General features: G+C 36.7%; 2 pseudogenes; one reads left to right on the top strand and one right to left on the bottom strand.

The window, feature by feature from the left end:
• The first annotated feature begins 6,262 nt into the window (after positions 1 to 6,262).
• On the top strand, positions 6,263 to 6,580 carry LOC114053355 (annotated as a pseudogene).
• A 6,266-nt stretch (positions 6,581 to 12,846) lies between these two features.
• LOC114053322 overlaps positions 12,847 to 27,130 on the bottom strand; it is a 40,041-nt pseudogene continuing 25,757 nt past the window's right edge.

The raw sequence follows: 27,130 nt of genomic DNA, 5'->3' as shown, positions 1-27,130 counted from the left end.
TGGCTCTGGGAAAGTCACCTAACCTTCTTTGCCTCAGTTTCCTCATCTATAAAATGAGTTGGAGAAGGAAATGATAAACCACTCCAGCGTCTTTGTCAAGAAAACCCCAAATGGGGTTATGAAGAGTCAATCATGACTGAACAACAATGAGAATAGATAAGGAAAGGAAAAGGTGTTTCTTTTTCCCATGGTCTAAGAAGAATCTCCAGAGCTGGAAGGGAAGAATAGGACCAAATAAAGGGTAGAGGGGCAGTGTTTAGTTACATTAGTCATTTGCCACTTGTTAAGGTTAATTTGGTTTGTCACACACACACACACACACACTCACACACACATTCTGAAATCTGGACAGGATATTGAAAGTTAGGCTGACTCAGTGACCCATTGTTCCCAGATTTGCTTGTCAATCAGTGTTGGGGGGAGGTGTCATTCAGTCTGCAGCTTTATATTACCTGACATTCGTCATGGTACCTTGGGGAGAAACTGCAATGGAAGGATTCACCCCCTTTTGCTGACATGAACCTACCTGAATTGTCTATCTTTTTTTTTTAGGCAATTGGGGTTAAGTGACTTGCCCAGGGTCACACAGCTAGTAAGTGTGAATTATTTGGTCTGATATTGTCTTTATCTTATTCCAAAAATTGTCAGTTAAAGCTGACTCCATCTTGAAGCCACTGCTGATCCCCAGTGATCAGCCTGTCAATGTGTTGTTACCTTGACATACTTTAATAAACTTTTAATTCTCTTTGTCCTGAGTTTTGCCTCCTTAATCAGGGTGAAAGCCCTAAAAAAATAATTTTCTTTTCAACAAGGAGATAAATTTTAGCTGAACAGTATAACTTGTCTCATCATTATACTACCTTTAATTATCCTATGTGGAGTAATTACATTACATAGCATTCAGCATGTTTGTATCACACAAAGGTGCAGACGGACATTGGGGACAACACTTATTTTAATTGGAACAACAAGAATTTCATATTAATGGATTTTTTGAAAATTATGAAAGGGATGACAACTCAAATTTCTATTGCATTTTCCCCTTTTCATTTTTAGGGAATAATATTAAACATGAACATAGATTAAAATAGGATACTATCAACTTCAGACAAACGTTTTGTTGAGGAATGGTCCTTTTTTTAAAAGATGGAAGTAAAGCCAAAATAACTGGAAAATAAAATGGTTGTTTTAATGGCAATTCATTGTTGGAAAACCAGGTCCTGTTTCCCTCTGTAATACTAGTCAATCACTGGTCATTTGGTGCATTTTTATTTGTTTGTCTAAGGAAAAATAGGCAGAGCAATGCTGACCTTTTTTCACAAGGACCCAACCTTTACTTGTAGGAACCCCAAAACCACTCTACTCCATGAAAGACCTGATATGAACTTTTGATTTACCTTCCTTCTTCTCTTCCTTTCCTTCTCTTTAAAACTAAAGAGATGATACATTTATTTTCAAAAATTTGGATTTGTGAAGATAGTGCCATGATCTGTTTCTCAATTTGAAAAAAAAAAATGTATTCACTTAGAATTTCTCTACTCACTTTCTTTGTCACATTGAATTCTTTCCTCCGTGTACCATGGCCATCTCTGCCTCAGAGTCCAGGAGGTTAGATTTCAGTTCACCCCTAGGGTTCTCTAGTACCTTTATGGGCATTTGAAGTGTATGGGCTCTCTGCAAATACCTCCAGCCCTCACATATATTGTTCCCTCAGCTATGGGGGTGGTCCCCTGTATCCCGATTCCATTTAGCCACTAGCAGTCGAATTAACTTTTACAAATAAATATTTACCTCAAAAGCTATCGTCACAAATACACACTTACTGCTCCAACACATGGGGATTAACTAAACTCACATGATCGGGATGGTGGAAGCTTCCATGTTAGATAATCTGAACATGTTCCAAAGCCCCTTCAGGTCACTTCCATGTTAGGCAAACCGCGCATGCCCAGAGAAACCCAAGTTACATCTATTTCTTTCTTTTTAAAAATATAGGTTTTATTGATCCTTTCCCTCCTTTTTTATATTGTTATCAATGACATGCCTCCTCAAATAAAACCCTCTCTAGTAACAAAGAACTATACCACCTTTGAGGGTAGCTAGTTGGCACTGCAGTGGATAGAGCACCGACCCTGGAGTCAGGAAGACCTGAGTTCAAATCCAGCCTCAGGCACTAAACTAGCTGTGTGACCCTGAGCAAGTCACTTAACACTGTTTGCCTCAGTTTCCTTATCTCTAAAATGAACTAGAGAAGGAAATGGCAAACCACTCCAGTAGATTTGCCAAGAAAACCCAAAATGGGGTCACAAAGAGTTGGATACAACTGAAATGACTCAACAACAACAATACCACCTTTGCATTTCTGTACTGACTTTCCAAACTTCTACCATCATGTCCAAATTTTCTTATCCCTCTGAAACTTCCCTGAGCTCCAGCCCCATTTCTCCCATGATAAGTTCCTCCAAGGGCCTCCATTTTGGGGAAGGACACAACCATCTATCCTTCACTTCCTTCTCATCTATGCTTTTCACTCTCCAGACTGACTGCATGTAGTTACATCCCTTTTCATCCTTTTTACATAGAAGGAACTCCCTTTTATGTGTTATCTTCTTTCATTAGAATAGAAGCTCCTCAAGCACAAGGACTAGCTTTCTCCTTTTATTATATTTCTATCTCCAGTACTTTGTACATAGTAATTGCTTCATAAATGCTTGCTACTTACCCCTTATTTTAATTCTTTTGGAACTTTCTTTCACAAGGCTATTGATAGTTTGAATTTTTGCTTTTGAAAACTATTTATTCATATACTTTGATTATCTATTTTGTGAATTTGGTAGGAGCAACATCTACTACTATTCTGTCTGGGACTCATGGCAAAAGCAAAACTGACACATAAGCCAGTTTCTCTCATTCCTCTCCAGGCTGTACTGCACACTTGACCCACTCTACCTTGCCCTCTTCATCCTGGAATTCACACATTGCAAGTACCCTCCACCCCTCCGGCACCTCCCTTTGTACAGCTCCTCTCCCAATTGCCATTTGAGGCATGCACCTAAGCAAGCCATGTCTCATTTCTCTCTAGGCTGCACTGGATTTTGGACTTTCTGTACCATGTCCTGGGTAGCTTCATCTCACCATCTTTTACAGCTTTCTTTTAAGTGCTGCCTTTCCCCAAAAGAATGTGCTCCTTGATGGAAAGGGCTGTCTTTCTGTTTATATTTAACACATGGTAAGAGCTTAATAAATGCTTGTTGATTGACTAACTGACTTCCTAAAAAGGAAATGAAATTACTCTCAAAACTTAGTTGGTCCAGGGAACTAAAGTCTAAATTGTTAATGCAGTTTCCCAGTCACCTAAGCATAAAGTCCCAATGAGAAGACAGTAGGGGCTCATCAGGCTTGACAGACTTCCTATTACTATGTGAGTCAGCACATATTTCTAATCTAGTGCTCCCTTATGGTAAATTCAGTGGTAGGGTAAGCTTTATCTAACTGAACCAGTGCTGTATCTTTACTCAATATCTTTTCCATGCTATTATTGAATAAGTGCACTTTTGTTGATGGTTTCATGATGTACAAATGTCTTCTTTTGTTTTAACAATGAACCTGTACCACCAAACTGGTCTGAGTCAGACCTGGCCCAGAACATTGGAAGCTGGCTCTTGTTCTTACATACTTTTATCAATTTGCTATATAGAGAAATGTTACATATCAAACTTTTATGCAAGATATTTTCTCTAAGATTTTCCCTAGTTTATAGTATTTCTTCTAATCTTAGCTCCACTGGATTTGTACATGTAAAATCTTCAAAAATTTTAAGTGTTCACAATTGTCTATTTTTGCTTTTATCATCTCTACCTCTTGCTTATCTAAAAATACTACTTTACATATACAATGTCTTTTTTCCAGTCAGGGTAATTGTTTTAAATGATGTGACCTTTTATATTTAGGAAATATATTTATTTGGAGGTTATTGTGATATATGGTACAAAATATTGCCAACCCTAATTTTTGCCAAATTAAGTTTTCCCAGAAGTTCTTGCTAAATATCTAGTCTTTAGCTTCAGTAGTTTGTATTTAGGAGTTTATCAGATTGGTCATGCTTCATTCCATTTCATTCTGGCTATACTTCTGCTACACTTTGCCACCATAACTCAGTTGACTTCTCATCCCAGAGCTTTCCTCATTGCCTGGGGTTTCCTCACTCTAGAACCTCCCTCTGCCATGCTGGTCTTCTGTTCCTATCAGTGAGTTCCTCTCCATTTGGAGTGATAGGCCTAGTTTAGCCCTAATTTAATTCCTCTCCCAGCTGTGCTTTTCACTCTTATGGCTTCACTACCATTTCACCATGTAGGTACTTTTTCCTTACTCCTCATCCCTGTACCCCTACTTTTCATTTCCCTCATTAGAATAAAAACTCCTTGAGGGCAAGTACTGTTTTTTTTTGCTCTTATTTCTATCCTCAGTACTTAGCATAGGCCCTGGCATAATGCGCCATGTTCACCCTAAATGTTCTCATGGACCACTTGTGTCTGATCTATGGTAGGGCCTTCTGAGTTTGTATTGTTCTGATGCACCATAGCTATGCCCTGCACACATACTGTACCCTGACTCCAATGTCTAAACATCATTGGTCTTCTTCAAAAACGAAGGGCGAACAACAATAATAAATGACTGTTGCATTGCTTATAGCCTTGTTTTATCAAACACTACACTACTCCTATTTTTTTTCTAAATCTTTCTTACATAGTGTATTCCGTTGTTCAACTTTTCTATTTTTTTAACTATGCTCAAATAATACTGATAATAACTGTTACTATCCTAGCTGGAGGCTTGGTAATACTATGCCATCTTCATTCTCATTTTATTATTTCCTTTGAAAGTATTCACTTGTTCATCAAGATGAATTTTGTCATCATTTTGTCTTGTTCTATTAAATTGTGCCTAAGCATTAATTAATTTGGTGTAGCATGATAGCTATGAATTTATTTAAGTAAGGTTATTTTCATTTGTATTGGTAAGCCTCATGTATATATAGTGGTATACAAATTATACACAATGTAAAATAAATAAATTTATTGACCAATAAAACATAAAATTTTTTATATCTTAAGATACATATCTTAAAAAATTTTAGGAGAGGCAGAGCCAAGATGTCCCCCAAACCCCTCTAAATACCTTTGAAAAATGACTCTAAACAAATTCTAAAGCAGCAGAACTCACAAAGAGATGGAGTAAAACAAATTTCCAGGCCAAGACAACTTGAAAGGTCAGCAGGAAAGGTCTGTAGCATCAGAAGAGCACAGTCCAACACAGGCCATGCCAGCCCAGACCAGGGCCCAGAAAACCTGGAACAGGCTTAGGGGTGACTGAATCACTGGCAGTAGTGGCAGTTTCCAGACCTCTAAGCCCACAGATGTTAAAGAAAACTTAGATGGTCAGCAGGAAAGGTCTGTCCCACCTATGTGATAATGGAGCACAGTCCAGTGCAGGCCACACCAGCACAGCCCCAGACCCAGCAAACCAGGAGCAGACCTTGGGAGCCACTAAATCATCAGTGGCAGCTGCAGTGGCTGCTTCCAGATCTCTCAGCCTACAAACGATAAGGAGGTCGAACTGGTCAGAAGACTTTGCCTATACTCTGATCCAGGTCACAGTCCTGGGTGGCAGTCCCAGGATGAGGAGGAGCAACAACATAGCAGAGCTTGTAGTCACATTGAAAGGAGCACCCTCCTTACAGTCCCAGAGCAGAAAAGAGTAATTGTGGTCACTCACAGACCAGAGCACAAGGCAAGAAAATAGTAAACACCTCTCCTTAGAACATACCACCTTGGAAGACCTGAAAACTTATAGGTCCCTAGAATATTTCCAAAAACAGCTGCACAAACTCCTGAAGCTTGGGACACTGTGCTCTACACCCTGGAAGCAGAGCCTTACTTTAACAAAGACTTAAAAGTCAAGTAATAGGCCGGGAAAATGAGCAAACAATGGGAAAAAAAAAAAAACTTTGACTATACAAAATTATTATGGTGACAAGGAATATCAAAACACATACTCAGAAGAAGACAACAAAGTCAAATGCATACATCCAAAGCCTCAAAGAAAAATATGAATTGGGGCTTCAGTCCCACAGTGGTGGGGGTGGGGATTCTGGAGGAATCTTACTTTGAGCCTCCTCCTGGCACCTGAGGTCTGTATGAAGTAGATGGGGAAGGTTGGAGGTGAAGCAGAAGCGGCAGGCTGCTTGTGGAAGGTGGTTTTGCTTCATCTTGTTCTGAAGACTCTTCAACCAGCTACAATGTCAGCAGATAATGGTGTTTCCCTCTCTACTTATAATGAGACTTCAAGATCAAAACTTTCTCAAAAAGCTAAAGAGGCACAATTTGTCCCAATTAGAATAGCAAGCTTTGCAGCTATTGTTGCATGTTGATTATACAATCTGAAGAGCAGAGGGGATACTAAAATGTCTGCCCATCTGATTCACATGTGTGTGGAATCCCAAGACTTTGTAGTAAGAGCAATGACTGTTGGTATGTTGTACTCCGTGTACCGGGAATATTGGGCAAAACCCAAACCTTAGGAGGAAAGATGCTGTCTTAATACTGATGTTTTAGAGCTAGATGCTTCACATTGAGGTTATTTGTTTATGTTTAAAAATAAATCATTTAGGGATATGTGGTTCTAAAAAGCAGCACATGTCAGACACAACCAATCATGATATTTTAAATACTGGATTTTTCTCATGGAAGCTTTAGTTTCCCAGGTGATTCAAGGTATACTGATTGATATCCAAGAGTTAATTAAGAAAGCTAAGTTAGTACAAAAGAAACTGGTCATTGAGGCTTACTTGTGTGATAAATTATATTCATATTCCTCAAATCTCAAAAACTAATGACTAAAAAATTAGAGAGTCAAGCCTCATGTAGCTCCTATTGCTTTAAGATGGGACATATTTTGGGGATATAATATGGGAAGCTGCTTTAACACAATTTAGGAAACACTTCCTCTTTATCTTGTAGAATGGTGGAAACTTCAGTGTCTAGGGCTGCCTGGCTTTGACTAGGGCCAGAAGAACATCTGTAAGAAAAACATGAAGAAAATATTATAGCAAGAGTTTTCTTCCCTATCTTCACCATAGACAATGTGTTTGTATTTAAGATGAGCCTTGAGTGGTTGTTAACCAGGCTACTTAACACAGGAGTGTTTATTATAAAGTTAAGAAAAGATGAGAATAACAAATGATATGGCTTAGTTATATTTTTGCTGCTACCATATTGAAATTGTTTTTTTTAAATGCCATCTGTTTTATATATATTTGAAGTTCTTGTTCAGCAGTAAAGAGAGAACTTTTAAAATGTGCAGTATTGTGTTTTCTCTATAAGAGTAATGTCCAACTGAAAAATATATTACTGTCCTTTAGATTTGATGTTTTATCACATTATGGGCAGCATTCTCCTTACACAAATGTTGACATATTTAAGTAATGCTTTGTTACACTTGTGGAATTCTAATGTTTAAGATGAATTTACATTCCATGGTAGTAACATGGTATGGATATTATTAAATATAATGAACACATCACAAAAAAAAAAGAAAAAAATATGAATTGGTCTTAGGCCATGGAAGAGCTCAAAAAAGATTTTAAAAATCAAGTAAGAAAGGTAGAGGAAAAATTGGGAAGAGAAATGAAAGTGATGCAAGAAAATCATAAGAAAAGAATCAACAGTCTGGAGAAAGAGACACACAAAAAATGCTGAAGAAAATAACACCTTAAAAAAAAGAGTAGGCCAAATGATAAAACATGTACAAAAAGCCAATGAGGAGAAGAAAGCCTTAAAAAGCAGAAAAAAAAGTTCACTGAAGAAAAAACTCCTTAAAAAGTATAATTAACCAAATGGAAAAGGAGGTATGAAAGCTCACAGAAGAAAGCAATTCCTTAAAAATTAGAATGGAGCAAATGGAAGCTAATGACTTTATGAGAAATCAAGAAACAATAAAATAAAACCAAAAGAATGAAAAAAATAGAAGACAATGTGAAATACTTCATTGGAAAAACAGCTGACCTGGAAAATAGATCCAGGAGAGATAATTTAAAATTTAATGGACTACCAGAAAGCCATGATTAAAAAAAAAAGAGCCTAGACATCATTTTTCAAGAAATTACCAAGGAAAACTGCCCCAATATTCTAGAACCAAAGGGTAATATAGAAATTGAAAGAATCCACCAATCACATCCTGAAAGAGACTCTAAAATGAAAACTCCCAGGAATATTATAGCCAAATTCCAGAGTTCCCAGGTCAAGGAGAAAATATTGCATTCTTGATAAAAAAAAGAGCAAAACTGAATAGAAAAGTTTATTTTCAAATACAAGAAGCATAGAAAGGTAAGTAGAAAAGGGAAATCATAAGGGATTTAATAAGTTTAAACTGTTTGCACTCCTACATGGGAAGATGATATTTGTAACACTTATAAAACCTTTCTTATTATTAGGATAGTTAGGAGTATATATATAGACAGATGGCACAGGTGTGAGTTCAATATGAAGGGACAATGTCTAAAAAATAAAATTAAAAGGTAAGAAAGGAATGTGCTGGGAGAAAGAGAAAGGGAGAGGTAGGATGGGGTTAATTATCTCCCATAAAAGAGGCAAGAAAGAGCTTTTACAGTGAAGGGGAAGATGGAAGAAGTGGGAGAGTGAGTGAACCTTGCTCTAATCAGAATTGGCTAAAAGAGGGAATGATATACACACTCAATTAGGTATAGAAATATATCTTACCACATAGGAAAGGAGGGGAAGGGGATAAGAGAAAGGGGGGTAATAGAAAGGAGGGCAGATTGGGGGAGGGGGTAGTCAGAAGCAAAACACTTTTGAGGAGAGACGGGATGAAGGGAGAGAGAAAATAGAATAAAAGGGGGGGAATACGATGGAAGGAAATACAGTTGGAAATAGTAACTAAAAAAAGATCTGAAGCAAGTTTCTATGATAAAGGCCTCATTTCTCAAATATATGTAGAACTGAGTCAAATTTATAAAAATGAGTCATTCATCAATTGATAAATGATCAAAAGATATGATCATTTTTCAGATGAAGTAATCAAAGCTATCTATAGTCATATAAAAAATACTCTTAACTCACTATTGACTGGAGAAATGCAAATTAAAACAATTCTGAGGCACTACCTCATACCTATTAGATTGGCTAATAGGATAGAAAAGGTAAATGACAAAGTTGGAGGGGATGTGGGAAAAATGAGACATTAATGCACTGTTGGTGGAGCAGTGAACTTATTCAACCATTCTGTAGAGCAATCTGGAACTATGCCCAAAGAGCTATAAAATCATGCATACCCTTTGACCTAGCAATACCATTACGAGGTCTGTATCTCAAAAAGGAAAAGGATCTATATGTACAAAAATATTTACAGCAGCTCCTTTCTGGGGGCAAAGAATTAGAAATTGAGGGGACACCCATCAATTGGGGAATGGTTGAACAAGTTGTTATGTGATTATGATAGTATACTATTGTACTCTAAGAAATGATGAGCAGGATGCTCTCAGAAAAACCTGGAAAGACTTGCATGGGTTGATACAAAGTGAAATGTGCTGTGTACAAAGTAACAGCAATATTGTAAGAGGATCAGCTGTGAATGACTTAGCTATTCTCTGCAATACAGTGATCCAAGATAACTCTGGAGGACTTATGATGAAAAAATGCTATCCATCCCCAGAGAAAGAACTGATGATGTCTGAATATAGATTGAAGCTTACTTTTTTTAACTTTATTTTTCTTGAGTTTTTTTTTGTCTATGTTTTCTTTCACAAAATGACTATTATGGATATGTTAAAATTTTTTAATATGAATGCCCTTGTTTTACTGCCCCCTATTTGATTTATATTATTTGACATTGAGTCCAAAAGATTTTAACACATATACTTTAATTCTCAAAGTGTCTTGGTACTCCAGTTGCTAGAATTATTTTGTCACCTCTCCCTTATCACAGGAACTAGAGTGGGAAGTGCAGGCCTGCTGGAGAAACTGCAAACTTCTCTGTTCTCAGACATTCACTTTCATTGGAGGGCCCACAAGGGGAAAGGTACTTCTAAGCCCTTTTGCCTTATAAGTCTAGGATAAGTGGTTCCCAAAGTTTTAGGTTTCATGAAGCCCTTTCAACAACAACTATATATAGTGTGAACTCCAAGGGTAATTTAATATATTACTTATAATAGTCTTTTAGATTTATTTACTAAGTGCTTACAATAACTACAATGACAACTTTTTTCTCCCATAAGCTCCAAATTAAAATGTACACTGTATAATCATAAAATTTTATTCTACCTATAATTATGAAAACTTTCAATATAAAATAATTATAACATAATTACAAATATTTTATGTGGAACATTCTGTAAGGATTAAAAGAAGTCATCCAGCATGACTTCATATGTTTATTCTTATCTGAAACACTTCATGTTAAATTTCTTTATTTTAAAATTTTGTTGAATATAAACAAATTTTTTTATTTGCACAGGCTTTTCTTTTAGTAGCCATGGCAATCATTTATTTATGTATTTTTCCTTCTTTCTGTTGTGAGAAGTGCAGGGTCTTCTTTCTGGCCAAATGGAGTCTGTTCTGGGCATTTTTATATGTGTTCCTTGTAAGATTTGTCTTTTACTGGAGGAGACAACAGGCAACAGGGTAGTGGCTCTCTGAGTACCCTCTGACATAATTCTGAGGCAATTCTCAAAGCCAGTCAGCCCTACACCACCACTGCCTGGATTATTTGTATATTTTAGGTCATAGTGTCTTTTTGGCCTAAAATGATAGATAAGTGCTTCAATTTTCAAATTCACCTTTTGTGTGTTGACACAGACCACTTGAAAGATTGTTATCTCCCTAGGAACCCGGGCTGAAGTTAATTCCAGGTAGCTGAACTTGAGATTTGACATTTGAGGAAACAAAATTAGAAATGGGTGAAGGAGGTGTCAGGGTAAATGGATATGTGACTCTCTATTGCAGGCACATGTCCCATTGTATGTTATTTATTTATTTTTTTAATTCTTATACATCTATTCTGTGGAAGCAATTAGAAATAAATTGGCAAAGTTCTCGCCCCCAAGAAACCTGTCTTCTTATGAGGAGCATCAACATATATAGAGGTAAGCTAATATAAAATGTACACGATTTAAATTCCCTTTCTGTCTCTGTGTCTGTGTGTCTGTCTGTCTCTGTCTCTCTGTCTACACATATATAGACTTCTTGTAGGAAGTGGAATTTAAATTGAATCTCAAAGAAAGCTGGGGATTTAAAGACAGAGAAGAGGCAGGTGTGAATTACAGCTATGAGGAAAGAGCTTTACAAGGCTCTCAAGCTGGGAAATAGAATTTTATATATGAAGAGAAAAATAAAGAAGTCAGTTTTGCTAAAGGTAGAATATTAAAAGAAGAGTAATGTGTAATAAGATTGTTATAGTACCAAATGATTAAGACATTGAACTTGAAATCTAATAATTTTGAATCCCATTCATGAAGGCTATACTAACTGATCTATTCTGTGTGTATTGATTAGTAAGTAATGCTACATTCACATTGTTTCACCTATTAAAATGTAAGGTCTTTGCAGAAAGGGACCCTTTGTATCTATTGCATGTAGTACAGTGTCTGGAACATGGTAACCACTAAATAAATTCTTGTTGATTGATTGAAAAGGTAGAGTGGAACCCAAATGGGAAGGATTTGAAAGGTGAAACAGAAGTTTGCATTTTATTATAGAAACAATTGAGGGGGGAAGATGGCTAAAACTCTTTGAGCAAGGGAGGGCATTGATGAGACCTAAGCTATATAATATCAACTTTGTGACTATGTGGAAGATGGATTGAGTAGGAGAGATATTGAAGGAGAGGAATCTATTAAGAGGCTATTATAATATTTTAGGTGAAAGGTAATGAACCTGACATTGTATAAGTATAATTGGCAAGACTTGGCAACTTAATTTAGGGGAGGAGTGACAGAGAAGGCAGAGCAGAGAGGGTCTCATAGTTTGTTCATTTGGATAATTGGAGGTATAGTAGTACCTTTGGCAGATTTAAACACATTAGGAAAAGGGGAATATTGTGGAGAATAGATAGAGTTGTTTGGATATGATGAGTTGGACATGCAGTTTGAAATATCCAGGAAGCAATGAGGTAGAACAGGAGGGTAGCAAAGGAGGTAGATAGAACTGCATATTTCTATTTGAGAATCTTCTACATAGGGATGATAATCACTTCCATGGAAGCTGAGAGAACTTCGAGAGCAATGGAATTCTGGTACCATCACGTGAGAGTTAATTCTGTGTCCTTGACCAAGTCACTTAAGTTCTGACCTTCAGCTCTTCTATGTGTACTTCCAGTGATCCCAAACTATTCCAAGAAGTATACATCACAATATTTTAATGCTGATATATATTTATATATTTGTATATATTATATCTATTTTTTTCATAAGTCGGCATTTATTATTTAAGTTGAAGAACAGGTTATGAAGGGAGTGGGGGTAGCCCTAAGAGAGAGAGAAGAAAGGAGGAGACGGGGAGACAAGAGCCTCACCTCTGTGTCTGTTCCAGACAGGATTGATCCTGATTTCTGAGCCTTGGTCCAGGGCACATGATAAGATGAGGTTCCAGGGGCTACAGATTTAGGAAACATCAAGGGGTGGCCAAAGTTACACATCCAACCCGAGGTGAGGGCTGGGATTCTCCTTGGATCAGCAGCACTGCTTCCTTTTAGGAACTGAAGCAGAGGGATAAGTTCCATCCCTCTTATTTCAGCTCTTAGGAAACATTCTTGTAGTTAAAGTCTTTGTGCTAATGAATTCTTTCATCACCTCTCTAACTTCTTGTACTTTGCTTCTAGTTTCTTTGAATATGCATCCCACTTGTAAGCTGCCTGCTACTTGCTCCTCAGTTGAAGTGATCTGATCCAGATAAGGCTGAAGTGCTGCATGTTTCTGGTTGAGGTCCTTTAGGTTTCTACTTATGTTTACTGCAAGATCTTTCATTTCTAGAGACTTCAAGCTAGTCAGTTTGTTCATATTTTCCAGAAGTTTATAGTCTTCAGTGGTGGCTGTCGGCTCGCCTGTCAGGTACGTGGTCATTAGCGAGAACATGTCCTGGAGCACAGCCCCATGATGTCCGCCTCAGTGGGCTCCGTGGCCTCCTCGGCCAACTCCACCATGGCATCTTCTGGAAGCCCAGACGCTTGGCTGCATCTCTAGTCATATACAAGGTGGAAGGCTCCTCTCTGTGTTCTGATAGTTCCATCATGAATATGGAAAGAATCTTGGTGCAGCAAAGCCAAACTCTGGCTTTATTTTCTTCCAGTTCCTTAATTATTAAGTCTGGCTGTTTCTTGAGGACAGGGCTTCTGTCTGAGTCTTCTTCATATTCCCAGAGTTACTGGGGCCAGGACAGATACTACTCCAAAACTTGCCATGTGCAATCTATAAATAAAATTTTAATGAAGCAAGTTACAAATTGGAAAAGATTTACCATAATATAACTCTGTGTGTGTGTGTGTGTGTGTGTGTGTGTATACATGCTTAATTTCTAAGTTTGACTTTTTTACTTGATCAAAAGTTTGTAATGTTTGGCTTAACATCAGACAAACACAGTATTAAATCTGATTCTACATCGAATTTATTTCTGCATTTTTATTTAAAACAAGTGAAAGTAAAAATGCTCTCTTTCACAAATATGTGATGTAAAATGGTAGGAGACTTTTCCAAATTCTCTTGCTGAGAGGGTGACAATTCTTGATCATGTGATTACACAGATGATGAGGTATAGGGTAACAGAGGGAATTGAAGGATTTACATAAAGGTATGTGCATGTGTCAGGCCATCCCTTGGGAATCAGTTTGTGCTTGAATGTGGAACCTCTGTGGTGGTTTGAAAACGATTTGATTACAAGCTGAAAAATTGCAAGAACATGTCATGCTTAGTCAGAAGTTTAGTGTAATAGTCTTAGTCAGAATTTGATATAATCACTATGAGAACACTGCACATGATTATGATAATTTCAAATTGACACAGAAAATTCCCCTATAATGCTTCAAACATACACATACTTGTCACAGCCAAAAGTAGTATTTGTAATATAATTGGGCAATTATTTACTGCTTATAGTTCTCTTAAAGAATTTTTAGTGCAAATCCCTTGGACCAATGTTTTGAAACCCCCAGAGTTTGTGAACCATTAAGTGGGAAAAAAATAGTCTAAGATAAAAGTATTTTTTCCAGCCTTTTTCCATCCCTATGGTCCTGAAGAGATCAGAAGCTGATCCAGGGTCAATATGTCCTCTGAGACCTCCTCTTTCTCTTCTATCCCAAACAGGAAAAAAAATGAGTTGTTTTTGATCTTTCTTCTCAGTAGAGTCCCTAGCTAGAAGCTGAATTTTGCATGATAGTGACCTCTGAGTCCCTTCTTACCCTCAGGTTTTTGGTTTTTTTTTTGTTTGTTTTTGTTTTTGTTTTTGTTTTTTGGCTAAGCACTAAGCGATGGGTTTAAGTGACTTGCCTAGGGTCACACAGCTAGTACGTGTTATGTGTCTGAGACCGGAGTTGAACTCCGGTCCTCCTGAATCCAGGGCCAGTGCTCTGTCCACTGCTCCACCTAGCTTGCCCCCATTACCCTCAGTTTTGAATATGGTAAAAGCTGAAATGAACTCAGAAAATGATCTGATTCTTTGGTACTCCCCCTTCCACTAAGAAGCAAGGAAGATAAGTTCTAGGTACCTTGGCTTCTTCCACTAGGATCCATATATATTGGTAAGCTCCCAAAAGATGGAAAAAAATATAGCAAAATTTCAGTACTTGTAACTTCAGGGAAACATCCTCCAAATCTGGCCTTGCACATGATGCAATTAGAAGGAGTCAGGAGATCAAGTCAAGTGATACATGCCTGCGAGTATCTGTGATAGGACAATAAAAAGATGAGAGGTGACTACTGTTACATAGAAAGGTAAAAAGAAGAATACAATTCAAGACATTTTTATAGTAACTATCATCCACATAGTGACAGGATTTCAGTTTTTTGAGACAATTTTGGCCAATAATGCAGTTGCTATCCTCCATAGTGACTTATATTATAACTCTTTTACAACTCAATTACACCAAAGTAATATATAGTTTAAGTCTGAAATGAAAGCTTAGTGAATGGCTATTATACAGAATATTTGTGAACCTAAATTTGACTTTGCTAGCAATTTTTAGGATAATCTTACTATAAAAATACTTTGATAATTTTCCCAATTTATTCACTACAGAAAAGGAAATTCTTTGTGAAATATATATGTATTTATATATGTACATTTATATGGAAATATATTTATATTCTTTGACAAGATTTCTTCCTCATATTCATGGCATGTTGCAAATAAAATCTACTTTTCTGTTTGATTTAAATTTTATGACATCTATCAACAAATATTTATTAAATTCCTGATATATTCTAGAAAGTATACTAGGTGCTAGAGATTTGGAAAAAAAAGGAACAACAAAAAAAATTAGACAGTCCCTGTCCTCAAGCAGATTAAGTTCTACTGAGGTAAATAATGCGCATAGATATAAATATACAAAATAATTATATATCAATTGATTGGTTGGTTTATTATTGACTGTTCTCAAAGAAGACCAAAATGACATCACTATGTTGGAGTCAAGGTACAGTGGGTCTGACCGTGGCTGATCAGACCAATATGAGCTCAGAAGGCTCTAGCACAGGTCAGGCACAAATAGTCCATGTGAACATTTGGGTGGATTCTCTAAATTTGCACATCTCACATTTCTTTTGAGGTCTTTTTAAGGAAGTAGTTTATTTCAGGCAAGTGAAATAGCCTGTGCTAAGGCACTAAGGGTGGAGATTGAATACTGTATGGGAGAAAGAGAAAAAGGTAATTTGGCTGTATTGAAGATTATCAGAAGTGATGCCCAATAATGCTGGAAAGGTAAGTTTAGGTCAATGTTATTCAGGGCTTTAAAAGCTAGACAGAGGAATTTATATTTGATCCTAGAGACAATAGGAAACCACTGGAGTTTACTGAGTGGAGGAATATCATGGTGAGAACTGAATTTCAGCTTAGTCAGCAGTTTATAGGATTGACTGCAATGAAGAGATACATGGCAGGAAGACCAATATGGAGCCAATTTATTTTATAAATTTGTTGAAAATAAGTCTAGGCAAGAGTAATGAAGACCTAACGGACAGCGCTGACTAGCAACTGGAGGGCATTAGTAAAGACCTCATAAAGAGGTATATTTGAATTGAGACTTGAAGGAAACTATGCCTTCTAGGAAGCAGTGGTGAAGACCTAGAGGACAAACAACCTATTCCAAATCTTGGATAATGTAGACATCTCCTCTCCCTCCCCCACCCCCCAACTACATTGGAACAGAAAGATACAGAGGGAAATAAGAAGAGATCAAATAGAATGTATGCATATAAGCAAAATATTAATGAGGTTAATTGAGCTAGGATCTTCAAAAGATAGAAATTAAAGATTTCACTCCTCTCACTGCCTTCCACCTCAGGAAGAAAGGTAAGAAGAGCAAAATGAAGGAACAGTTCTTATATCAGTCACCAGGGAGCAGTTAGCCATGAGCAACTTACTGAAGTGGAATATTCTAAAGACAGGAATGAGAGATAGCATGCCACTGGCCATTTGTATGTATAGATAAGAGGATTATAAATTCTGTTATAAAAGAGATAGGCCTTAGGGAAGGAAATAAGAGCTGGATCTATGATTTCACTGGTATTAGATGAGAAAAATTCCTCTAGCAATGTGCAATTTATAGTCTCGGAGATTTACCCTAGATTTAAATGATTTGCCTAATGTCACACAAGTATATGTCAGAGGTGAAACATATATAAGGGGTTTCTTGTGCTTCTTAAACTCTGCTAAATCTTACCAAAATAAAGAAAATAAGAAATAGATTAAATTGTTTAAATTGTGTTGGCTATTTAGTAAAACAAAATTATTACCACATACCACATAAATTTTCAAATGCTTTATAGCAGTTAGAGATTTGGCTGAAAATATTTTCTCTGAGAACAAGGTGTATATTTTTAAGTGATAAGACTATTTATAATTAACTATATTGTTTTAATATAGTCACTGGTGCCTTTCATTACTGTGTCAGTAAATTGAGCATATGATTATTCTGGCTTACTTTCTGGTTTATCCTTTTTATGGATATGGGCAATTTTTACTAAACCAATGGAGCTTTTATTTTGTCATGGTTTTAAACAGTTGCTCCAGGCTTGTATAATTTCATTTTGGACAATGCACTAATTAAATCCCTTAGTGGATGGGCACTAATTAGTCATCAGTCTGAGGATACTGTTACATGGGATGCCAATAGAAGGACTGGAACAAGTGTCTCTGAGACATGATTTTCATTAGTAATCTGCCAACTGTTTGCTGGCATTTTTGTTCTCTGTTGGGAGATTGCCATTCTTCTTTAGAATGATTTTAATGTAGTTCTTTGTCGATTTGCTCATAATAATTTCTGAAGCATGTATTGGACAGTGCCTCTTTCCCCACTCCATTTGTCTTTGAACAATGAAAAAAAAAAGACACCTCTTTTACTAAAAGTTTTGTGATGTTTTATTTAAGAAAAATAGAAGATCTCCTGGAGTTTTCTGAATGCAATTATGTTACCATTTTTCTACTTTTTATTAATATGAATTTGTCTACTATTTATTACATTTAGAACTGATGTCTTGAGGGGCAGCTGGGTAGCTCAATTGATAGAGTGTTGAACCTGAAGTCAGAAAGACCCATTTTCCCAAGTTCATATATGACCTCAGATTCTTACCAGCCGTGTGACCCTGGGCAAGTCATTTAACCTTCTTTGTCTCAATTTCCTCATCTGTAAAATGAGTTGAAGAAAGAAATAACAAACCACTCTGGTATCTTTGCCAAGAAAACCCCAAGTGGGGTCACAGAGAGTCAGATGTGACTGAAATGATTGAACAACAACTCAGAACATAAAATTAGCTTGCATCAGTGAATCATGAGATTCAAGTTTAAGATGAAAAAAAAAGCTTTTAAAGTTCTACATTTGTAAAAAACCTAAACAGTATTAACTGGATTGTTATAAATATGTTAAATGCTAGATAAAAGTGATCATCATCTTCATTATAATTTTGTTTTTGTTAAGCAATAACCGTAAAGCTAGTAATTCCTGGACCAAAATATGACATATGTATGTTTTTTCTGACCAGTGGACATATTCAAACTAAAGCTACAATTTTGGATGAATTCATCCAAAAGAAACTAAAAATCACTCTATTCAAATGATAACTAAGGTAAATTATGTATTTTTTTTAAAATCCACCCCAGGTGGTGCAGTGTTTACAGCATTGGCCCTGGAGTCAATACGACCTGAGTTCAGCTCTGGCCTCAAACACATACTAGCTGTGTGACACTGGGCAAGTCACTTAACCCTGATTGACTCAAAAAAAAAAAGAAAAAGAAAAAGAAATAAAGAAAATCCACTCTGCCTCTAGTCTCCTACATATAAGTTATTTTAAGGTCCATGGTATATGATGGTTCCCTTCATCTTACTTATACATTTTGCATATGAAAATGATAACATAGTTTAAGAGGAGGACAATGCCAAGTCAAAATGTCTATTTTCAGTTTTTCAAAAAAGTTTTTAATTTCTCTTTGGAGAAGAACTTAGGTATTTGTTTTTTAATACCAATTTTACAAAATCACATGTGCTCACTGCTGAGTTCAAGTTAAAATTTCAGACTAGAAGAAGCTAAAAAACTCATGATTTTCATCTTAATCGTGACTCATAATTCATGCACCTACATCTGGAAGAGATACCATAATGACATCTAGTCCAATTCCCTCACTTAAAATAAAATAACACAACTGTGTCCCAGGGAGAACAAACGATTTGCTTGTGATCTTGCTGTCTATGTCTTGCTTTTTGAATCACATAAAGGGGAAATTATTAATTCCTCTCAGACCGTCCATATTTCCTAACTTTCCATTTCTATTGTTAGCACCCCATCCAGTCATATGATTTCATGACCTGAGCAATCAGAGGTTCTTCACTGTCTTTCACTCTACATATAAATCATTTGTAAGCCTTTTCGAGTCTATTTCCAAACCATCTCATGTTCTTCCTATTATTTTTTAAAATTATACTGTATTTATTCCAACATCCATTTTTCAAAAAATCTGAGTACCCCATTCTTTTCCTTCCTCTAGCCCCTCCCCCCATTGAGAAAGCAAGCAATACATCAATTATACATGTGAAGTCATGCAAAAAATGTTTCCATATTAGTCATGTTGCAAAAAAGGGAAGAAAAATAAAGTAAAAGAGAAAAATACACTTCAGTCCACACCCAGACTTTATCAGTTCTCTCTCGTGTAGATAGCATTTTTCTTCATGAGCCCTTTGGAATTGTCTTGGATCACTGTATTAATTAGAATACCTAAATATTTCAAACTTGATCATCCTTATAATATTGCTGTTAGTGTATACAGTATTCTCCTGGTTCTGCTCTCTTCCCTTTACATTAGTTCATATAAGTCTGCCAAGGTTTTTCTGAAACCATCCTGCTCATCATTTCTGACAACGTGATAGTATTCCATCACAATCATAAGCCACAACTTGTTCAACCATTCCCTATTTGGTGGATGTCTCCTCAATGTCCAATTCTTTCATACCACAAAAAGAGCTGCTATAAATATTTTGGTACGAATAGTTCCTTTTCCCTCTTCTTTGATCTCTTTGGGAAAGAGACATAATAGTGGTATTGCTGACTCAAACGATAGACACGGTTTTATAGCCTGTTGGGTATAGTTCCAAATTGTTTTCCAGAATGATTGGACCAGTTCAAAACTCCACCATCAATGCACTAGTATACCTCCACAACCCCTCCAGCATTTGTCATTTTCCTTTTTTGTCATGCTAGTAAATCTGATAATTGTGAGATGGTACCTCAGAACTGTTTTAATTTGCATTTCTCTAATCAATAGTGATTTCAAGCAATTTTTCATGACTATCGATAGCTATGATTTCTTTTTCTGAAAACTGCCTGTTCATATCCTTTGACCATTTATCAATTGGGGAATGGTTTTCATTTTAATAAATTTGATTCAGCTCCCTATGCATTTGAGAAAAGGTCTTTGTCAGAGAAACTTGCTGCAAAAAAAATAATAACTTCCTGGTTTCCTGCTTTCCTTCTAATTTTGGCTGCATTGATTTTGAGTATGTAAACCTCTTTAATTTCATGTAATCAAAATTATCCATTTTACTTCTCCTGATACTCTTTACCTCTTAATTAGTCATAAACTCTTTCCTTATCCATAGATCTGATAGGTAAATTTTTCCATGCTTTCCTAATTTGCTTATATCACCCATAATGTCTAAGTCATGTACCCATTTTGACTTTATTTTGGTATATGTTGTGAGATGTTGGTCTATACCCAATTTCTGCCAAACTGCTTTCTAGTTTTCCAGGTAAATTTTGTCAGATAGTGAGTTCTTGCTCTCAAAACTGAGATCTTTGGGTTTATTAGACATGGATTACTATGGTCATTTACTGCTGTGTATTGTTTACCCAATTCATTCCACTGATCCACCACTCTATTTCTTAGCCAGGACCAGATTGTTTTTGATGATTCCAGCTTAGTAATACAGTTTGAAATCTGGTACTACTAGGCTACCTTCCTTTACATTTTGTTTTTGTTGATTCCTTTGATATTCTTGACCATTTGTTCCTCCAGATGAATTTTTTAAATTATTTTTTCTAGCTCTACAAAGTAATTCTTTGATAGTTTGATTGGTATGGCACTTAACAAGTAAACTGATTCAGGTAGAATTGTTGTTTTTATTATATTGGCTTGGCCTACCCTTGAGTAATTAATATTTCTTCAATTGTTTGAACCTGTCTTTATTTTTATGAGAAGTGTTTTGTAAGTGTGTTCATATAGTTCCTGGGTTTGTCTTGGCAGGTAGACTCCCAAGTATTTGATAGTGTCTATAGTTATTTTAAATGGAATTTCTCTTTCTTGCCAGACTTTGTTGGTAATACATAGAAATGCTGACTATTTATACAGGTTTATTTTATATCCTACAACTTGGCTAAATTTTTTAATTGTTATAACTAGTTTTTTAGTTGAGTCTCCAGGGTTCTCTAAGTGTGCCATCATATCATCCGCAAAGAGGGAGAATGTGTTTTCTTATTGTTTATTTTTGTTCCTTCATTTTCTCTTATTTCATTGCTATATCTAGCATTTCTAGTACATATTAAATAACAGTGGTGATAGTGGGCATCCTCATTTCACCGATCTTATTGGAAATGCTTCTAGCTTATCCCCATTACGTGTAATGCTTGATGATGATTTTAGATAGAGACTACTTATCATTTTAAGAAACGTTCCATTAAGGAAGCACTAAAGCCCAAATCTCCTAACATTCTCCTCCAAAGAACTTTAAAATAATTCCTCAAATTGAATTCTAGAGTGGCACAAACAACAAAAGCTTGGGATGAGTCATTTCTAAGTTTTCTGACCTTAAAAACAAGTCAGAAAGAGACCTTTCTGACCTTTTCCTAAGTCAGAGAGGCCTATGGCAATGGGATGGGAGTTGGCCTATACATGTGGTGGCAACACCAGCTTCGGGCCTTGTAGCAGCAGTCACATGGTTACAGTGACAACAGTTCCTGGAGCCCTAATTGCCCTGAGACTGCAAGGAGATTGGGCAATTGGTCAGAAAGAGATTATGATTACCTCAATAGATACAGAAAAAACTTTTGATAAAATACAACACCCATTCCTACTAAAAACACTAGAAAGCATAAGAATCAACTCCTCCATCTTGGAATATCATGCCTGCCCTCTTTCTCTCCACTCACACGGAGTGATGCATCTTAATTTAGGACTTTCTCTCCCCCAAGTAGAATGTTAAAATATTTTTCTAAGCGTTCTACCTGTCTTCAGTTTCTCCCCCTGATAATCCCTACTCTGTACAGCTTTTAACGTGATATTCTGAAGTGGAGATCTGACCATGTCACTCCTTTGCCCCATAAGCTGCACAGTTTCCTATTACATATAATTTCAGATCAAAACTTCTCCTTCAGATACTCTACAGATAGCCAAAGTGGCCTGCTTGCTGCTCTCCAGATAACATTATATCCACCATCTATGTGCCTTTTTATAAGCTGCCACTCATGACTGGAATTCATAGCCTCCTCTCCTCTACCTCTTTAATTCTTTAGTCTCCTTCAAACCTCAGCAAAACTGCTACCCCCTACGTGATGTCTTTCTTTCCCCCCTAACCAGTAGTCTCTCCCATCTTCCACTGTCAATAAATCACATTATATTTCCTTGGTCTCTATTTTGTATTTACCTATAGATATGTGTGTAATGTTTTTCCTCCCCCCCCCAAATATAGATATGTGTGTAATGTTTTTCCTCCCCCCCCAAAATAAGCTCTGAGTGCATAGGGCAGGGACTATTTTGTGGTTGGCACAGAGTTAGTGCTTAATAAAGGCTTATTAACTGATTGATCCAATCTAATCCAGGTACTTAGTCATACCTATTTAACCACTTGTGTTTATAGAATTTGAAAATAAAAATGGTTAATCCAAGTGTTTTATATTTCAATTATTCATAACATTTGTTGGAGATAGAGTTACGATTTCATCAATGTTCACAGCTCCCTGTGTATGCCTGTGAACTTCACAAGTACAGATCTGGCAAATCAGATAAAATTTATAGTTTCAGGAAGTTGCCTGGGACACCTGAGAGGGTGTGACTTGTCATACACTTCATATATTTCAGAGTAAGGTCTTAAACTTAGGTCTTCCTCCAAAATTGGCCATCTATACATACTCTCTGACAGTCTATTGCAGTGTACTGCTAGGAGTCAGGAAGACCTGAATTCAAATCATACCACTGATACTTACTTACTCCATGACTCTGGACAAAGTTAGTCTCATCTATATGTTCTTCAAATAACTTCCTAGGATTTAGATACTGAATGGTTGCCAGCATCAATGGTGGAAGGAGTTTCCTTCATATTTTCCACCACAGATGTCGCAAGCTTCATACATGTTTTCTTAAAATATAAATGTTGATTTAAAATGATAAGATAGTTGTGCTTCATAAGTTAGTTTATTTTTGCTTCTAATAATCATTCAATGACATATGTTTCCATAGTTGTCTTCACTTTGTTAATATTAAAACTTTTCTATACATTTCAACTCAAGCATATCAGTATTTGTACTTCTCAGTATATGCTTTCCTTTACCCTACTTTATGTGTCCTGCCACAAACCAATTTCACTGAGAAGTAGATTTTTTTTTGCTGATGTCTAGTTTTCTTTGGTCAACAACATCTAAGTGAACTTTTTGGAAGTGGAGATTTATTTCTACTTCCTTAAGGAATTTTTGGAATTGTTGAGTATAACACTTAGATATTTGTAATAGTTTTGTTTTGTTTTACCTTGACACACTGCATATGATTTGCTTTAGGCTTTTAATAAATATATGTATTTGACATTAATTTTAGACATGATCATTCTCAACATGTTCCTATTATTGTATTTTTTTCATAGGGAAGTTGTAAATTGAGCCACCCAGTATGCTTGTTAAAATGCATTTACTGGCATTTGATCTACTCAGCTAGTGGATTGATTGGTTTGATAGAACATGTAAAATGAGCAAGTAGACAGGAACACCCCAAGTTGTCACTGGTATGAGAAGGAATTAAAACGTTTAGTCTCAAGAAGAGAGGGGAGCAGACACATTGTCCCTTGGGTGTACAGGGCAGTTTAGTTTTAGTCTACATAATGGTTCTTTCATCACTTGCTAAAATGCATAAGCAGGTGTCAACCTCCAGAGTTAGGTCTAAGAAAGACAAACAGAATTAAACTGTATGCATATTTATTTCTCTCAAAGTGGGTAGGCATGCATATGAATGCATGGGATCCGTAGTCATGACTGAGCTCACTTTTGGGCTTAGGCTGCACAGTTTATATACCCTTCCAATAGGGGCTGATGTCATTCCATCATCATTTCACCCCAAACAGAGAAAATATGTCTATACCAGACCACTCCAAATGTTGGGCTATCTAGACAAAATAATGTGTTTCCACCCAAGATTAAGTAGAACACAATGGGCTTCCCTACTTTAGATTAAATTCCTTGCAAATTTGGGTGGGGTCTGATTAGGATTAGGAGAGTCAATGCAATCTCATTATCAGTAATGTCCTTCTGAAGAAAAACTGAACTTAAAGTCAGGACTTTGAAAGGTGGGAGGGAGCTCTAAACCTCCCTGAGATTTTGGTTATTAATCAGTTTGGCCTCCTCTGGATAGTAAGGAGCTCATTTTTCACAAGGGATGAAAATCATAACATCTGCCTTATCCAACTCTAAAAAAAAAGTTAATAGCTTCAGTTATAGATATAAATTCTTGACAGGAAGAAGTCATCCATTTTGAGTGAAAAAGATAAGGTATTATATGAAACAAAAAAAAAATCCAAAGCATTCGTATTTATGTTTTTGTTTATTTTCCTGCGTCACAACATTAGGCTACAGTTTTTTTTTAAAAAAACTAATCATCATTTAGACATTTATATTTACAATTTTAATGTAGATTATAAATATGCTAGAATCTCAACAACTTCATTGCCTAGTGATACTGTAGAATTAGAATCTATAGTAACATAGACATATATTGTCAAGACAAATAAGCAGAAACAAAACTAGGGTGGGAAAATTAAGGTTTTATCCTAGGGCATTAAATTTCAAGGGTGCTAACTGGACTTGCAATCATTTAGCAGCATACAAACAATTAAGCTTAGTGTCTAATTAACAATAATGATTCATTAAAACAGAAATTTATTAGGGAGCATGGTAGGTTGAGCTCATATTCCCCCTACACATTTCAGCCTCCCCAGAAGTGGCCTCATGCTGTGGTATCCCCAAGTAGTTGCCTTTCCCTCAGGAGTAGTGTCCTCCTCTCCCCAACTAAGGTAATGCATCATGGCATTTCCCTTGGGTGTTAAAATCCTTTGTAAGTAGAAAACTACCAGTACTCCAAGGAAGGCTATGAAGTTTACTTTTCTTAATAGCTTTAAGAAAATTGGAGGGGAAAATCTTGAAATAGTTCTGAAGAGGTCTAGAGGTTTTGGGGTGCTCAGATCCCAAGATTGCGACGCCTGGGCCCTGCCTGAATGAATTCAACTCAAATCTTCTTCCAGCCAGAGAAAAAGTTTATTAGAGATAAACCACATAGGCCAGGTGAGATAAGGAGAGTAGATAAGGAATCTAAAAATTTTAAGGGTTTTCTGGGACCCTGTAGACAAAGGGAAGCCAGATTCTTTTTAGGGCTAGGGGCAAAGGTGCATCTGAATAAGATCAAAAGGGAGGGTCAGGGCTTTCAAAGGGAGATAAGGGGAGTTGATAAGGAATCTAAAAGTTTAAGGGTCTTCCAGGGTCTGTAAACAAATGGGAGCCAAATTCCTTTTGGTGAAAAGGTCTTGGCTTCTAAAATTGAATGATACCCCATCAGTTCCATACAAAGAATTTGAACATATACTCATCATTTAATATTAACTACATTTCTATATTGCCAAGCATCACAGTTAAACTTCTGATAATTTTAAAAGAAAAAAAAGGTTTTATTGGGGAAGTAGATCTGTTTGCCTTGATTCCATGACAGTTTATTTAATATTAAATAAATGCCAGCTTTTTAAAAGAACAGAACATTGTCTTTGCTCTGGAGCTTTAATCAGATGGTTATCCTAGATTTCAATATCTACCTCAACTCCTTTTGTATGAAGGCAGGACCAGAGGCTAAAAACTTGTATGTATATATTCTAAGGGAAAAGGAAGGAAGGTCTTCAGTGTTTAGTCATTCTGTCTAAAATAGTCATGGACCTGAAATCCAGAAAGAAAATGGAGATAATGAATAGCTCACATTTATAAAACATTTAAAGATTTATGAAGCACTTTTTTCCCTCTGGGCCACTCCAGGCTCCTTCCCACCCCTTAATCTCATCTGGACCCCTGCTCTGTTACTTCAGGATCACCCCAGGCTATTTGCCACTCCTTGATCCCATCCAAATCTTCCCACAATCTTTTTCCCTATAAAGAAAAGTCAGTCTTGTCCCTACCAAATGCACAGATTCTTAAAATCTAACCTGCTTCTATTGGTGACACAATAAATCTTGTCCCTGACTTAACAAAGGCTTGAGTGGTCGAATTCTTTAGAGGCAGACCTACACTCTTTGCCCTTGCATTTTGGGGTTCCCAAGACCCCTAGACTGCAACAACATGACTAATGGAATTGCACTGGGTGGTATGTTAGTGAAAGGGACTGAAGTATGAAATATTTCTTAAGACCTAGCATAATCTATTTATTTGTTAGGTGTTTATGAAAGTGTGTATTGTGGTAGCCTGTGAATCATGCTTTTCTTTGTCTCTTCCTTTTGTATCACCTTCTACATCTAATCAGTTTGTAAGCATTTTCAATTCTTTGTTGTTGTTGTTGTTGTTCAGTCCTGTCAGTCATGCCCGCCTCTTCTTGACTCCATGTGGGGTTTTCTTGGCAAAGATACTGGAGTGGTTTGTCAGTGCTACTTCATCACCATCTCTTTTAGGTGACTTAGTCTAGTGGTAGTGGGTTCCCTTGCCTTGGGCATCTTCAAGGAGATCTCCCAAAGAGACAACCAATTCAGTTGCCCCTGCTGATTCTGTTGCCCCTGGGAGGTAGGTGTTATTATTATCCACATTTTATAGGTGGGATACAGGGGTCCTGGCCATGATTCCAGAGCAGAGAAGAGTGTTTGTAGTCACTCACAGACCAGAGCACAGACCATGAAAGCAGCTGTACACTCTTTTCCTTTGGATTATGCCACTTTGGAAGAAATGAGGGCTTGCAGACCCCCAGAACTAGCTCTGAAAAAAAGCACCTGGAAGGAATGAAAGTCTCTCTTAGAAAAGGGTCGGGGAAGATGAGGCTAGAGATGTCTGTTCTGCTTCCCTTGCAGCCACATACAAGTATAGCTTTGGCCACATGTAGTTTATTTCTCCACTTGGGGCACCATATCTTTACATGTGGGCGCT

The sequence above is a fragment of the Vombatus ursinus genome, unplaced genomic scaffold (genome assembly GCF_900497805.2).
Source record: "Vombatus ursinus unplaced genomic scaffold, bare-nosed wombat genome assembly UNPS02004080.1, whole genome shotgun sequence".
NCBI classification, from domain to species: Eukaryota; Metazoa; Chordata; class Mammalia; order Diprotodontia; family Vombatidae; genus Vombatus; species Vombatus ursinus.
The sequence above is the reverse complement of the archived record's forward strand: the minus strand, read 5'-3'. Positions and strand labels throughout refer to the sequence as shown.